This window comes from Peromyscus maniculatus, chromosome 11 (assembly GCF_049852395.1).
Source record: "Peromyscus maniculatus bairdii isolate BWxNUB_F1_BW_parent chromosome 11, HU_Pman_BW_mat_3.1, whole genome shotgun sequence".
NCBI lineage: Eukaryota > Metazoa > Chordata > Mammalia > Rodentia > Cricetidae > Peromyscus > Peromyscus maniculatus.
The window spans coordinates 36,957,385-36,973,584 of record NC_134862.1 but is presented as its reverse complement, the minus strand read 5'-3'; the positions used below and the strand labels follow the sequence as shown (position 1 = coordinate 36,973,584).

The 16,200-nt window shown below is 49.3% G+C and overlaps 1 protein-coding gene across 5 annotated transcripts in view; it reads right to left on the bottom strand.

Annotated features, from left to right (window-relative positions):
* Positions 1 to 13,769, bottom strand: part of Mgat5 (alpha-1,6-mannosylglycoprotein 6-beta-N-acetylglucosaminyltransferase) — a 292,499-nt gene extending 278,730 nt beyond the window's left edge. For all 5 annotated transcript variants that reach the window (XM_042258034.2, XM_006994301.4, XM_015987778.3 and 2 more), the window contains exon 1: positions 13,348 to 13,769. The gene's annotated coding sequence lies outside the window, so the exon portion shown is untranslated. The remainder of the gene's footprint in view (positions 1 to 13,347) is intronic.
* Positions 13,770 to 16,200: the final 2,431 nt, after the last annotated feature.

Sequence of the window (16,200 nt, the reverse complement as noted above, 5' to 3'; positions counted from 1 at the left end):
CACACACACACACACACACCTTGGTTGGATCCTAATGAATAAATAACCAGCACTTGAACAGAATTGGTGTCCATTTTAATTCCAATTTGTTTCCACTAGAAAGCCTCATTTAAATTAAAAGGGGGAGGCATAATGGCAGTTATATAATGAAACACTTTTGGAAATGTTTGAGAGTTCCCTAGCAAGCCTAACAGACACAGGAGGACATAGGTAAAGTTAGCTGTCGGGGCTAAGTATGGAGAAATGAAGGAGCCTGAGGAGGACCGGGTTCTCAGACCTGCACAAGTTGGACACTGTTCTTTGCTGGAAGGTGTCGGGAGAAGAAGGCAAGTTCACTTGAGCAGCGTCACGTCCCGAGAACTGCGGGTTATGAAATCATCTCTTTGGGAGTCGGACATGTTTCTCTTGGAGGTCCTGGAAGCAAACGCTTCAGGCCTGGCAGACTAGTTCGACTCCTCCAGGCTGCTGACCTGCCCTACAGCCGTGCAAAGCGGCCAGACAGAAGGGAGAGGCCACGGTGCAAGCGACTTTTAGTGACCCCAAAAGAATCTGTACTAGCAACAACCAAACTTCATTCACCAAATGGATAGCACATGAGCAAATGAGCGTCTGTGTTCCAATAACAAAATGGGTAGTACGCGAGCCGACCGGCTTGACTATTTTCCAGTAAATATCATTAACAAGATGAACAGCACATCAACAAATGTATACAGCCATTTTCCAATAAAACTTTATTCACAGGACTGGAGTGAAGGCTGAGCAGTTAAGAGGGTATATTGCTCTTCTATAGGATCTGGGTTTGGTTCCCAGTACCCACATCAGACGGCTAACAACTGCCTGTAACTCCAGTTCCAGGGGTCCAACCCCCTCTTCTGGCCTCTAAGACACCTGTGCATATGGTGCATGTCAGACATACAGACACACACATACACACAAAAATAGAAATAAACAAATCTATAAAAAATGCTTTATTAACTAAATGGGCAGACAGTCATAGTAGGCTGATCCCTGACTATAAAGCCAATAAAACTGAACCTGATCGTGTTAAAGCTGATCATAGGTGGTAAAGGTCAATTCATAAAACCTGTACGTACTGGCACCAATGTGATTCAGAGGCGATGTATGTCTTATTGTAGATTTAAGTGAAAAGCTACAATATCAGTAGTAATAAGTTGGAGGATGGTAAACAGTGTTTCTAAGGGAAACTGTTCGGCATTTAAAGCACGTCATTGTCTTGTTTTTGTTCAATGGAGGAAATGGGCAGATAAAATGAGAAGTCCGTGGACATAAACCATGACTGTGAAAGACACTAATTAGGGATTTGGGGGTTGGCTATAGAAGTGGTTCCGTTGGTGGGGTGCTTGACTAGCATGTGTGAAGCACAGGGCCTTCTCCAGCACCCCAAAAAACTGAGTACGGTGGCACATACCCATAATCCCAGCACCGTGGAGACAGAGACAGGAGGATCCACAGTTCCAGGTCATCCCTGGCAACAAACCTCATTTGAGGTCAGCCCAGGCTCTATGAGATTCTGTCTCAACAAGTCAGCATGGGCTGGCAAAATGGCTCAGCAGGTAAACACCCTGGCCATACACGCCTGATGGTCTGAATTCAGTCCCTGGAGCCCGTGTGAAAGGGCTAGATGTGGTAGCACATATCTGTATCCCCAAGACCCCCCCTCCCCCAGAGATGGAAATCAGCTGGAAGTTCGTGGGCTGGTTATCCTGGAGTACTCGGCACAGACGGAAACAAAAGCGACCTTGCCTGAACACAACAGGAGAAAACTGACTGACTCCTCTAACTTCTCTAACCTCCACATATACCCTGAGGCACTCTCGAAGACACACACACACACACACACACACACACACACACACACAAATAAATAATAAATAAAAGGCTGGAGAGAGGGCTCAGCGGAGGAGCCACACTGGGCAGCTCCAGGGGACCTGACACTCTTCTAGACACCATGGCACAAACCCACACATGGACACACAATTAAAAATAAATTCTTAAAAAAATTAACATAAGAAATTAAAAGGGGGAAGGACGCATCCAATGGGATGTTGTTGGATCCAAAGAACAATCAGAATAGAATATCAATTAGTTACAAGTAACACACATGGATCTTCACAGAACACACAGATCAGTCCCTCTGCCATTTCAGTATCTACTGTGATCTGGCCATCAAGTGCCCCAGAGCCATTCCCCTGGAACTCTGACTGAATAGAGAGCCAAATGGTATTTACAAGTCTGTGGAGACTGGCAGGGAGGTTCTCGTAACCCAGGCCACACTGAACTGACTGAAACAATACTCGGGCGATCGTGGGAAATGGAAGGGTCAGAGGGCTGGCTGATCTGGGAGGAATCAGGAGACCTGGCCTGGGCTAGCCTGGGCATGTTTCTCGGGGTTGCACCACAGCACGGAATCAGCAAACTGAGTTACAAGCAAAGCAACCAGAAACGCACAGGTGCTGTGAAAAAGTTGCTTCTCCATGGGGTTCAGCAGTATCCTGCTGACCACAGCAAGCCGCACAGCGGGTACCCTGCAAAGAGTGGAGGACACAAGGAGCCCATTAACTTGGAGCCACGAGTACAGTCCAATTACTACAAGCAATATTTATTGTCTACCACCATTTTGGCAGAAGAGGAGTGATTTTACATGATGTCAAGCTCTTCCATATTGAGTTTTCATTTTATTTTTGCATGACCACTTGTAAGGAAGAAATACAATGTGATGAAAGACCACAGGCTTATTGGAGGAGGTGGGAATGGGTGGTGGGTTGCGGAGGTGGGGGTGGGGTGGGAGAGTCTGGGGGGCAGGAGGAGGAAGAGGGGGGGGGGATCTGTGGTTGGTATGTAAAATGAATAGAAAATGTCTTAATAATAATAATAATAAAGAACACAGGCTTAGCCAGGCGGTGGTGGCACACATCTTTAATCCCAGCACTCTCTGGAGGCGGAGGCAGGTGGATCTCTGTAAGTTCAAGGCTAGCCTGGTCTACAAAGTGAGTTCCAGGATAGCCAGGGCTGTTGCACAAAGAAATCTTGTCTCCAAAACAAAAAAACAAAACAAAGCAAAAAGGACAATAAAGCCTGGCTCTGCCACTTGTGACTAAGTGACCTCAGACACACACTTCTTCAGAACCTCACTTTCTCACTGTAACGACAGTGCTCTCAACCATTACATAACAGGGAACATGTGCAAGTCTTTTCTTGGCTCCGTCTCTGGCCTTAGCAGAACTCAAGTCTTATTTAGATAGCAACGTGTGTCGGAGAAGAGCGGTGTGCGTCTGTTTCAAAACACAGGGAAGGGCCGGTGAGGGACACAGCAGGCAGAGGTGCCGATGACCTGAGTTCTAACCCCTAGACCTACATATTAAAAGACCCAGACAGATTTGATGTGTGTCTAGAATCCCAGTGCTCCTGGGTAAGGACGGGAGACCCAGAGGGTAGAATCACTGGGACATTCACAGGCATCTAGCCTAGAATCCACACTAGGGCAGAAACAATGGGATGGCCTGGTTCAGCAAGATGGAAGGAGAGAAGAGACTCTCAAAAGTTGTCCTCTGACCTCGCCATGCATGCCGTGGCACGCACCCACACTCACACTCATCATACACACACATGTATATATATACACACACATACATATACATACGCGTATTTATATATACTATACAATAAATCTAAGATATGTGTATATGTGTGTATATATACATACATACATACACACATACATACATGAACAAGGAAACAGGGAAGTTTCTTGTGATGGCAAAATGAAGAATAGTTCTTTTCCAAAGAGTTTTGAGGACCCTGGTGAGCAACAACAACAACAAAAGGCCCTGATAATGTTCTGTTTCTCAGCTCTGGATCCTGTGCTGCGCTACTTACCCCACAGGGCAAGGCAGATGTGAAAACATTAGGAGGATGATCATGGTTGATACTGTGGTCTGAACCCAGGGGTCTGGGAAACAGGACCATTCCTTGCTCAGTTCAGCAAACAAGCAAAGCAGTAGATGGAAGGACCCAGTTCTGGTACCCGGTACTGGAGGTCAAGGCAGGAGCCTCTGGATGCAGGCAGCCTCCAGGAGCTGCCAGTGGTGGGGATGTGGACTCTGTCCTAAGTCTCCAGATGAAATGGGAGCCTGTCTTAGCAGTGAGACCTCTGTGTTGGCATTAAAGGAGAGTATGGCTTCAAACTACAAGGCTTATTTTTTTTTTTTTTTGTTTTTTTTTTTTTTTTTTTTTTTTTTGTTTTTCGAGACAGGGTTTCTCTGTGTAGCTTTGTGCCTTTCCTGGAACTCACTTGGTAGCCCAGGCTGGCCTCGAACTCACAGAGATCCGCCTGGCTCTGCCTCCCGAGTGCTGGGATTAAAGGCGTGCGCCACCACCGCCCGGCTACAAGGCTTATTTTTTTACAGTAGCAACAGGAGAGGTGACAGTGACCCTTGTAACAGTTCCACTTAAATGCTAACAAAGAAGAAACAAAGTTGCTGCACTGGAAAGACTTTGTAGAACTTGAAACATACTAACCAGCCATGGACCTGACTCCAATTCCCCAGAACCACTTTAAAAAAAAAGAAAGAAAGGAAAAGAAAGAAAGACAGAGAGAGAGAGAAGAGAGAGAGAGAGAGAGAGAGAGAGAGAGAGAGAGAGAGAGAGAGAGAGAGAGAGAAAGAAAGAAAGAAAGAAAGAAAGAAAGAAAGAAAGAAAGAAAGAAAGAAAGAAAGAAAGAAAGAAAGAAAGAAAGAAAGAAGTCCCAGTGCTGGGGAGGAGTGGGGAGGAAGAGGAAGAGACCTGGGCTAGCCGGGCAGCCAGGTGAGCTCCACCTTCAACAGACTGTCTCAACACAGGGTGAAGGGAGAGAGAGGGGATGGCCGACTTTGATTTCAGCCTCCATAAGCATGAGCATACAAAAGCACGTGCAGCCCATGCATATTCACACACACACACACACACACACACACACACACACACACACACACTGGAGCATGTACACACACATTAAAAAGATGGAAAATTGCTTAAAGGGGAAGTTGAAAAAAGATAGGTATGGTTGAAATAGCAACTCGCTCATTTAACTGACAGCCATTCCATAACTGGCTTTAGCTCTTCATCTCTACAATTTTTAGTTTGTTCAGATAATATGACAACATGATGATGACCTCACATGGTGTGTGAACACACACACACACACACACACACACACACACACACACACAAGTTCAGATTGATGCGGAACTCCAAACTCTAAAAATACAGAAGGACAAAATAACCCTCAAAATAAGCCACACACTGAAGCACATCCCTACACACTGATTAAAGAAGCTATTGTGGGCATAGAGATCCCAGCCAAGTGCACACACTAAAGCCACCAAATAAACACAGGAGAAGCTGGGTGAGGCATCACTTGACAGATCAGAAAGGGGCCCCAGGACATAGCTGGCCCATGTGAGGACAGCCAGCCAGCCAGCTGCTGAGGCCTAGCCTTCAGGAGATCAGTGCCCTCACCAGCCACACTGGCTTGTCTTGTGACTCCAATATGCCACCCTGTGCCCAGAAACAGAGCTTCTACTGTGAGAATAAGACCTCCTCACTCCTTGTAGACTATTTGAGCCTAAAATTCTAGTAAAGCCAAGTAATATGGCAAACACCTGTAATTTCATCCCTTGGCGGAAGAGGCAGGGGGATTACCACAAGTTCCAGGCCAGTCTGGTTTACATAATGAATTCCAGGCCAGCTGGGGCTACAGAGTGAGACCCCCCCAAAGAAACTAAGCAAGGATTGACTACAGATGCGGCTTAGTCAGTGGAGTGCCGGCCTGGCAAGCACAAAGCCCCGGGTTTGAATCCCAGACTGTATAAATCAGGCGTGGTGGTATATCCCAGCCCTTGAGAGGTAGAGGCAAGGGGGATCAAATGTTCAAGGTCAAATCCTGGCTACACAGCAAGTTCAAGACCAGAATGGGCTACGTGGGACCCCGTCTCAAAAAAACCAAACAAAAGCTAGAGTCCTGGTTGGCTTCAGCTGTCAACCTGACACAACCTGAAGTCACCTGACAAAGGAGACTGGCCTGTAGCCATGTGTGATTCCAGAATGATCTGTGAGGGTGTCCACCCCAGTGTGCCAGGGCCCTCTCTAGGCAGGTGGACCCAGCTGAATACTAGAGCAAGAGAGTCAGTCAACAGGCAGGGGTCCTCCATGGTCCCTGCTTCCAGGTTCCTTGATGAGTCCCCTCAATGGCAGATTGTGATCTGGAAGTGTAAACCAAAGAAACCCTTTCCTCCAAAGTCACAGCACTGCAAGTGCAAACCAGAACCCCCAGGAAAAGGTCTGCCCCTGCGGAAGTTCTTATACAGTAGAGTTGCAGAACTAGAGAAGAGAGATGGCGGTATTTAGCCCAGAGGAATACATTTCTAAGAACAAAATAATGTAAAGTCAATGCTGCCCACCGAACAATGTTGCCTTCCAATCTGGCAAGGAGCAGGGACTCCAATCAAACACAGTGAAAGGGGGAAGGTGTGGACAGACAAGAACAAAAGAAGGCAATCCGGGTAGAAGGCGGTACCACATGGCTGGCAGAGGTCTTTCTTATCCAGGCCTGTGACACCTCCTGACATGTTACTGACAGAGGGGGCGGAGGAAAACCCGCCTTCCTCTCCCTCCCCCAATCAAATGCTGCCCCTCCTAGCTCCAGACAAGGGAACTGGGGGAACAGATGGGGAAGAACGCTATGGGAGCATGAGGACCCAAGTACACGGCTGTGCACACCTGTAACCCAGCACTGGGCCACACAGACAGGAATCCCAAGGGCCAAGAAGTCACTGACCACCCTGGCTAGCTAGCCAAAAGGATGAGATTTCTTTGGTTCAGTGAGAGACCCTGTATTAAGGCAATGAAGTGTAAAGCAATAAAAGAAGACACCTCATGTCCTGGCCTGGCTTTTATCTGTGTGCACCCTCACCACACCATACACGCACATGCACACGCACACGCACACACACACCACAAACACACACATCACACCACACACACACACACACATACACACCACAAACACACACACACTCCCCCCCACACACACATAACCACCCCCCACACACACACCCCACCACACACACACACACCCCACAGGGGAAACAAATAAGGATTTTCTTTTGAGAATTAGACCCAGGGCCTCACGTATGTCAGACAGATGCTCTGTCAGTAGGCATGTGCAATCTTTTGACATTAAAACACAGTATTGTCATCTACAAAGCTAGGCAACTGAATTAAAACAACAGCAACAGCAGCAAAGACCTTATAATGTTTCAAGTAAGTTAATGGTTTGGGTTGGGACACTTTCTTGGCTAACAAGAGCCATGGACCAAAGGTTCAAGATGCCTGATGCCAGTGAGAAATGACTGTGTGTGTGTGTGTGTGTGTGTGTGTGTGTGTGTGTGTGTGTTCAGGCACAGGAGCACTTTTGGCTATTTCGAGGCAGAGGCTTGCGGTCTCACCCTAGCTGGTGTCAAACTAGTTCCATAGACCAGGATGGCCTTGAACTCGCAAAAATCCTCCTGCCTCTGACTGCTGAATGTTGGGATTACAATCCTGAGCCCCCACTCACCACTCAGGGAAAGCAACTCTTACGAGCAGCCACAATTTGGGAGTCTAGCTCATTCCTGAGTCCATGGGCAACGGCACAGAGAAGAAGAGTTCTGTAGCCGTTGTAGAAGAAGCCACTCAACCAGCAGGGAGCAGCAGCATCCAGCAGGCGGCAACCCAGGCCCGGCAGGGAAAGGGACGACAGAGCTGTTCACTCTCCTCCACCCCATCATCAAACCCAGACTGGAAGAGGCAAGGAGATGGCTCAATTCCTAAGGCACTTGCCACAAAAGCACAAAAACCTGGGTTTGAATCCTTGGCAACTACAAAAAGCAAGGCACGGTAACATACGTCTGTAATCCCAGTTCTAGGGAGGCAGAGGCAGGAGGAACCCTGGGGCTCGCTGGCCAACCACTGTAGTGAATCAGTAAGATGCCTTATCTCCAGAAGAAGAAAAAAAGTTGCAGAGCAATTGAAGAAGCCATCTGACATGGACTTCTGACCTCACACTCAAACCCAAGAAGCGGAGGCTTGTTGTCTTGCCTGTCTAGAGTCTTGAGACTACAGAATACCGAAAGGAAGGCCTGTTTTCATTCTAGAAGTCCGTGGGTTAGACAAAAGAGCTGTGAGATTCTAAAGGAATAAAACAATTCCTCTGACCCCTCCCCAGCACACACAGACTGCCCGGGACCAAGTCTGGGAAGGATAAATTTAACTGTGGAATCCACTAAAAGAAAATAGCTCAAACGGCCAAGCACACAGCAGCGGTCCTCACTCTCCTAGCTGAGCACATGGTCACAGTACCAAGGCTCCCGGGCCCTCATCTTGGCAGCTTTCCAAGAACTCTAAGTCTGCATCAGCACACTTCCAGAGGTTGGTTGCATTAACTGTGAGAAGGTCATTCAGAGGAAGAGCATCTTCAGCCCCAGCATCAGCTCTGGCCACTGCTCTCGGTAGATGCTGCAGCAATACTAGGACCGGAGAGATATCCTGGTAGACTAAGTGCCTAGTGCACAAGCAGAATTCAGATCCCCAAGGCCAGGTCCGCTGGTATACACCAACAGGTGTGTAGCTTATAGGTTAAACCAGCTCCCTCGAATCATAGGTAAAGCAGCTTAGCTCAATCAATGAGCTCCAGGTTCTCAAAAAATAAGGTGGGCAACAATTGATGAAGACACCTGACTGACATCAAATCCTGGCCTCTACAAGGATGGATACATACACACACACACACACACACACACACACACGCACACGCACACGCACACGCACACGCACACGGTGGGGTGGGGGTGGGGCTTAGTGATATGGACACAGGATGTTTCAAAGGATGTTAAACAGTGTAGAGAGGGATATGACCTAGATTGGGCATTTATAAACCTAGTGTTGTGCCTGTAATTCCAACACTTGGGAGACCGAGGCAGGAAGATCAGCTCAACTCAAGCCTAGACTACACAGTGCCCCCTAGGGCAACCTGGGCTACATGAGACCCTGGGGGGCGGGGGAGAGAAAAAAATCAAAACTATGCAAAACTTCAAAGGGTGGGAAGATCTTTATTCAATTCAAAATAGAAATTTAAAAATATAGCCATCTCTTCTGGCTATTCCAAGTGACTCTACTTCAAAGTAGTCATTAACTTTAAAGGCAGTCTGGTAAAACCTGCACTGACGAGTCTCCAACACTTGTTTCCCACTCAAACCTCTCAACTGTCACCCACAAGGCTATTCCACTCCCCCCACACAACTGATGTCTTCCCTCTTCCAACACCTGGATTCTGGAAGTTATACACTTCCTCCCATCAAAACGACTCACGGCTTTGTTCACCCAGCACCAGGAATCCCTTCTCTAAACATTTGCCGTCACCACAGCAACTCCAGAGACAATGCTAGCAGCCCAGGCTTTCCTCAGACCCGTTATAAAAGCAGACACAGGCTGTCACTCTGGTGACCTGCCATTCACCACCACCCCCAGGCTAGGACCAGCTGGAAGAAATAAATCTGGACTCAGTGCTCTTTAAGTCTCTCAGGAGTGAGGTTACCTGTGAGGATGCTGAATGGTGACAGAGGGTACCAAAGCCCCAACACAGACCTCCCCAATGACTGCCCTTGGTGACTTCACTAACATTTCTGGATCACCACCTATCCCCCTCCCAAAATGTGACTCTGAGGGGACACAGAGCCTCGGTCATAAAGTACTTCCCATGCAAGCACGAAGACCTGCATTTGGTCTCCAGAACACAGATTTCAAAGAGCCTATGATAGTGTGCTCCTGCAATCCCAGCACTAGGAGAGTAGGCTAGACCCCCGAGGCTTGCTGGCTAGCCTACTTAGTGAGTTTCAGGATAGTAAGAGATCCACAAAATCAAAAAAGTGGATAGTGTCTGAAGAACAAAACCCGAGGCTGTCTTCTGGCCTCTACACAGACATAAGTCTCTCTCTCTCTCTCTCTCTCTCTCTCTCTCTCTCTCTCTCTCTCACACACACACACACACACACACACACACACACACACACACACTGGCAGAATGACATCAGGAAGGACTAGTGAGCAGACACTCTTCTAGGACAAGCTCCTCAGCTGCAATTGCCCGGGCCTGCGGCATTTCCATGCTTAGGAGGCCAGCTGTGCACAAGGCTGAGGGGTTCTTTTGCAATTGAGGAAGTCGAATGGGAAGGAAATCTGCATTGCTCTCAACTCTTGGGGTTCCGTCCAGCTTCCAGCATCTCGCTGGGAACACTGCGGATGCACATCCATATGCACATGCTCTCTATAGAAATGTATACGGATGTGTGAATATATAATGAGCACATCGTTCACACTTCTACACACAGAGCACTGGAAATGTGCACGATGCTCAGGAGGCAATCCAAAGGCTCAGGGAGCTTGGCTGTGACAGCCGCTGGAGTTCACAGAGACAGCCACACTAAGAAGGGACCCATGCTCCTGCCATCTCGGGTTACCTTCAATCCAGCGGGCAGGCAGGCGGGGGAACTGGGGAGATGGCTCCATAAGGAAAGCGCTTACCTTGCAAGCATGAGGACCTGAGTTTGACCACCAGAACACACATTTTTAAAAAGCCAGGCAGGTATAGACAGATAGTTCAGTGGTTCAAATACTGCCGGCACAAGTATGAGGACCGGAGTTCAATCCCCACCACCCACATAAACCTAGAACCCTAGCACTCCTTTGGGAAGCTGAGAGAGAGAGAGAGAGAGAGAGAGAGAGAGAGAGAGAGAGAGAGAGAGAGAGAGGAGGCTCACACCTCAGCTAGGTCTCTGCTGGCCTAAGCGGCAGGAAAAACCCAAAGCCTGTCTCAGACAAGGTTGAAGCAAGGACTGATACTTGAGGTGCACACACACACACACACACACACACACACACACATTTTAAATAAAAAAAAAAAAGCGAGGCACAATGACACAGGCTTGTAATCTCAGTTCTGTGAAGGTGGAGGAGACTGATGCCCCTGAAGCTCACAGACCATTCAGGCTAGCTTCGGGTCTAGTTCCAAACCAGTGAGGAGACCCCGTCTCAACTAAATAATAAATAAAAATAAATGAACCAAGGTGGACAAAACCTGAGGAATGACAGCTGAGGTTGTCCTCTGACCTCCACAAGCAAGGACACACACACACACACACACACACACACACACACACACACACACACACACACACACACTGTGGCCTTTTGGGTAGGTACAAAGTTCCAAGCCCCCATAGACTCCTTTCTCCTCTTAACTCCAGTCTCCAGTGTCCCGAACTAGGAAGGCAGGCTGGAAGGAGAGAGACACGGGAAAGACATTACTCAAGCCTTTGCCCAGACATTCGCCTGGGCCACAGACAGTTGCTGGGGACAGACACTTCCTCTTTTTCTCTTTCCCAGAAAGGGTACCTAGATCAATCTCACCCCCCTCTCCCCTCCTCTTCATTTCCAGAGCTCCACATCAAGTAAGTTGATCACACGGACATCAAGTTGATAACAGAAGAAAAACTAAAATGTTCTCTAAAAGGGGGAGCTTTGTTCTGATCCCAACAGAATCACACTTAAGCCTGCCCATCTCAGCTCTGAGCAATAGCCACAAAATGATTTATAGGAACTAAGGGAGGGTGGGAAAATTCATAAAAGACAGGTATGAGATGGTTGGACTTTCTTGGCTGAGACAAATGAGATCTGTTCCAGCGACAAAGGGTCTCCCCAAGTCCAGAATGAGAGATCCCTCCAGTCTTGACAATGAACTTGGGATAGGTCAGCTAATGAACGTGCTTTCTCTACTTAGACCTTAGTAGATTCTGATTTGATGCAATCTTAAATCCAGTGTCTTTACAGGTGTGACTTTGCTATTCCACCGGAAAACCCACACACACCTCAGCTTGCTGCTTCCCAACTCCACGGCCCCAGAGGAACCCAGAACCATATATACAAACACCAAATCGAGGCCTGGCAATTAGTGCCAGGAGTTACTTAAAGCTGTAGACCTAGACCAGGGCAATCTCAGCAAATCAGAAGGCATCCTCTGGGTCACAAACACACACACACACACACACACACACACACACACACACACACACACACACACACCACACACACACAGCTCAAGGGTGCTCCAAAAGCAGCCACTGAACAAAAAAATGCAAGCGCCACCCCTTCCCTCTTCCCTGCGGTGGCTTTGTGTGTGACATCGACTGTGAGCGCGCGAATGTTGCCGGGCTCACACACCCCCTTCCACCCAACCTGCTCTCGGCGCAGAGTCAATGCGCGCGCGACTCAGCGCCCTGCGTGCCCCGAGAGCGAGTCCACCTGGGAGACCGACGAGTCACCAGGCCTTTGGTCCTCCACCCGCGGGGAGCAAGGGTATGACATCCACGCCCCCGTCTCCAGAGGCCAGAGTGGCTCCGGAAAGGAGAACCCTGATGCCCATCACAGGCTAGGCAGAGGCCTGGGGACGAGAAAGGGTGGACAAGAGGGCACAGAGATCCCCACTCGCGCACCCCCTGCCCTCAATTTAGCGGGCTGCGGCCCCAAAGGGGACCGAGGCGGCTGGCCTGGCGACTCGGCAGGAAGTTCCCAGGACCGCACTGAGCATGCTCTAGGGGAGTGTGTACGCGGGTGTCGGCCCTTGCATCCCGCAGCCTCTGCCATCCCCCAGCCGTGGGTGCACACCAGCTGGATCGCGGTCCAGCTGGCGGTCCCCAAAGCTATCTGGGCTCCGAGGGGGTCTCCCTGATCTCCCAGCCTGGAGCTTCGGATCTTCTTATCCCTTCTCCCCAGGGGCCTGGGGCCCCACTCCTTCATTCTTCCTCCCAACTGGCTCAAGGCATATCCCACTCTGAGCTCTCTGATCCCCGGGACCCTAGTCCGGCCCACGCTGGCATCCTGATTCTATCTGGTTTCACCGCGGTCCCAGTGTCCAAAATGCCAATCTCAGCTTCTCGTCTCCAGCCCACGCCACCCAAGCCCCCTCTGGACAGTTCCTTGGGAAGCCTAAACGCCTCGGAGTCGAGAGAGGGTCTTCAGGGTCCCATGAGAGGGGATACCCCGAGCAGGTGGTGGTGGCCCCTCCAAGCTCACCCCTCGGTTGTACTCTGGGGTTCCCACCCCCGTCCCAGATCAGACACGGCCAGAACACCCACGCCGCCCCGGGTGTTCGCGCTGGGCCGAATAAGGGCTGCTTAGCGTCCCCCACGCGTCCCCCGCGATCCCGGGGAGATGGCGAGCTCTAAATCGATCGGCCGACCCTGCAGCAGCTCTTACCTGCTAGTAGGGGAGCAGCAGAGGCACCATCAGCAGCAGTCGGGGTCACTCTCCAACAGCAGTGCTTTGGGGGGCAGGGGGTCCCAGGCGCAGCGAGGAGCGGGGTCGCAGCGCCCCCAGAGCCAGAGGCGCGGCTACCTGGGCTGGATCGAGCCTGGGGCCGCCGCCGCGGGAGCCGCAGGGCTGCCGGGCGAGCGGGCCTCGGCAGGGATGGTCTGCAAACTACCAGCCCTGGCGGGGCCGTGCGCAGCGCGTCCACCGTCCGCCCCTAGACGCAAGCAGAGACGTTCCTCCCGGGCCCAAGCGACCAGGACCGAGTGGAAAGGAAATCTGTTGGAGGTTTCTACCAGCCCTTCCCTGCTCGACCTCCCCAACTTCTGTCGGCTTCTGTGCTCGCGCTTTTCTCCCAGGCAAAGGGATTCCGGGCCAGGGACGTTCTGCAAATTCCCCGCCCACCCTGGCAGAGCGCTCAGCCAATTCTGAACGCCCTAGCTTCTCGGGGACCGTCTGCAAACTCTAGACCCTGTACTAGAGGACTTGAGCCGCTCTAGTTGCATCCCAAGGAGAAACAGGCAGCGAGCTAGACTGAAGGAGTTGGGACCATAAATACTACTCTAACAAGGTCGAGGGCAAGGTACGATTACTGATGGCAGACCGTGCATCCTCCAGAATGATTCTCTCTGGGCCTCCTCAGGACAGGGGCCTTCCAGGAGGGAAGCGAGTGGGGAGGAGATGGCGGGTTCAACTATTTAGGGGTCCTGGCAACTTTAACAAACGCCCTGAGCTCCGTTTTGTACTTTGTAGGGGATTGGCAGAGCAGTAGGAATTTCTGTCCGTCCCCCACTTTTTTTTAACTGAACAGATTTGTATTTATTTGGTGATCTTTGTGATTTTTTTTTTTTTTTGGGTTGGCCTGGGGGTTGGTCTCATGTAGCCCAGACTGGTCACGAACTTGCTTAGTAGCCAAGGATAACCTCAAATTCTGGATCCTCTTGCCTTCATCTCCTGAGTGCAAGGATTACAAGCATCAGACCCACACCCTTGGTTTTGTGACCCTGGGCAAGCCATTTATCCAGCTCCACTCAGCGGCTCTATTGATGAGAGTAATAACGGCTGCTTCATGAGGTTATTGTGAAGGTGGGATGAACTATTTGTAAAGGATTTGGCAATGACTGGTCCACAGTAGGCACACAATTTTCTAATGTGCTTCTTTTCTCTGCCCTGTCTGCGTTTTATGAGCAGCCTGGACAGCTTAACTCGGTGCCGCTGTAAATTCAAAAAGAAATAAAACGCATCCCCTGCCCTGAGGGCACCACAATAAAACACTGACTAGCATGAAATATTAAATCAGTCTGCCCTCCAGGGAGCTAGCCATGCATTTACATCATGGAGCATTATAGATCCTGGTTAAGTGTTATCTGGAATGGAAGGAAGGCAGACTGGTGGATTACCCAGGGTGTAAATGACAGGAAGTCCTACTCCTGTGAGCAGTCACAATATCGAGTTACAGTGTGAGGGATTATCCTGCAGGATTTCTTCAGCCCTGCTTCACAGCCTCACTGGGGTCTTCGTTCTTGGGCTGAATTCACCTTAACTTGTCCCCCGCCCAGCAGAATCTTAAATGATTCTTTTAAAACCCAGGGACTATGGATTTTTGGAATTTTGTTTTGTTTTTTGGGGATTTCTCTGTGTAGCTTTGGAGCCTGTCCTGGAACTCACTCTGTAGACCAGGCTGGCCTAGAACTCACAGAGATCCGCCTTCCTCTGCCTCCCAGGTGCTGGGATTAAAGGCGTGCACCACCGCCACCCAGCAAATTTTGAAATGTTTTAACTCTAGAAATAATTGAGTTCCTCTTCTGCATTTTGTAACGTAGCCCACTGAGCCACACAAACAGTGTATTGGGATCTTGACTCCGGGGCCTTCACAGAACACACCTGTGGTTTTGTCTCTTGCACGAAGTGCCCTGGGAATATACAAATGAAACCAGCCCATCCTTTAAGAGCCACCTGGAGGAAAAGACTGGGCTACATCTGAATCAGAGAAGCTTCCAGGTAGCTGTCAAGGTGATGTCCAAGAAGGGAGATAAAATCTGCAAGGGGGGGGGGGGGGTGCGGGGTGTGTGTGTGTGTGTGTGTGTGTGTGTGTGTGTGTGTGTGTGTGTACAATACCCTAAGAAAGGACCTCTCCTGGAAACCCCAGGAACATTCTGAGGCACTATTATTCTCACTCCCTGAGAAGAAAATGTCTCAAGAAAAATGGTGACATCTGGTGGCCAGGACTTTCTGTGCTGGCTACAGACTCTAGTCACAATAGATTCACTTAAAAGCCAAGTTCTCATGGATGTTTCCTAACTGTACCAACCTAGTTGTCTGAAAGACATTAATCACTTAAGCTTTATAGAGGTTATTGTATATAATTATTTCAGATTCTTTTTTTTTTTTGGCTTTACAAGACAGGGTTTTGCTGTGTTTCTTTGAAGCCTCTCCTGGAACTCGCTCTATAGACCAGGCGGGCCTCCATCTCACAGAAGCTCCACCTGCCTCTGCCTCCTGAGTGCTGGGATTAAAGGTATATGCCTCCACCACCCGGCTCTATTTCAGATTCTTTAGCCCAAAGTACGTATGCATATAAAGAAGTAAAGTATGATATAAATAAAATATGTAAATTCATATGTACACATATGCATATTCACTGTCTTATCTATCCTACTTACTTATATAAATATATTGCACGCTCTTTGAGAGACATTAATATTACTTCAATTGTTCTTTCTATGGAGAAAAGGCAATCATTTACTGGACTGGGGAGATCATTCAGTCAGTAGAGTGCTTGCTTACATCAACATGAAGACC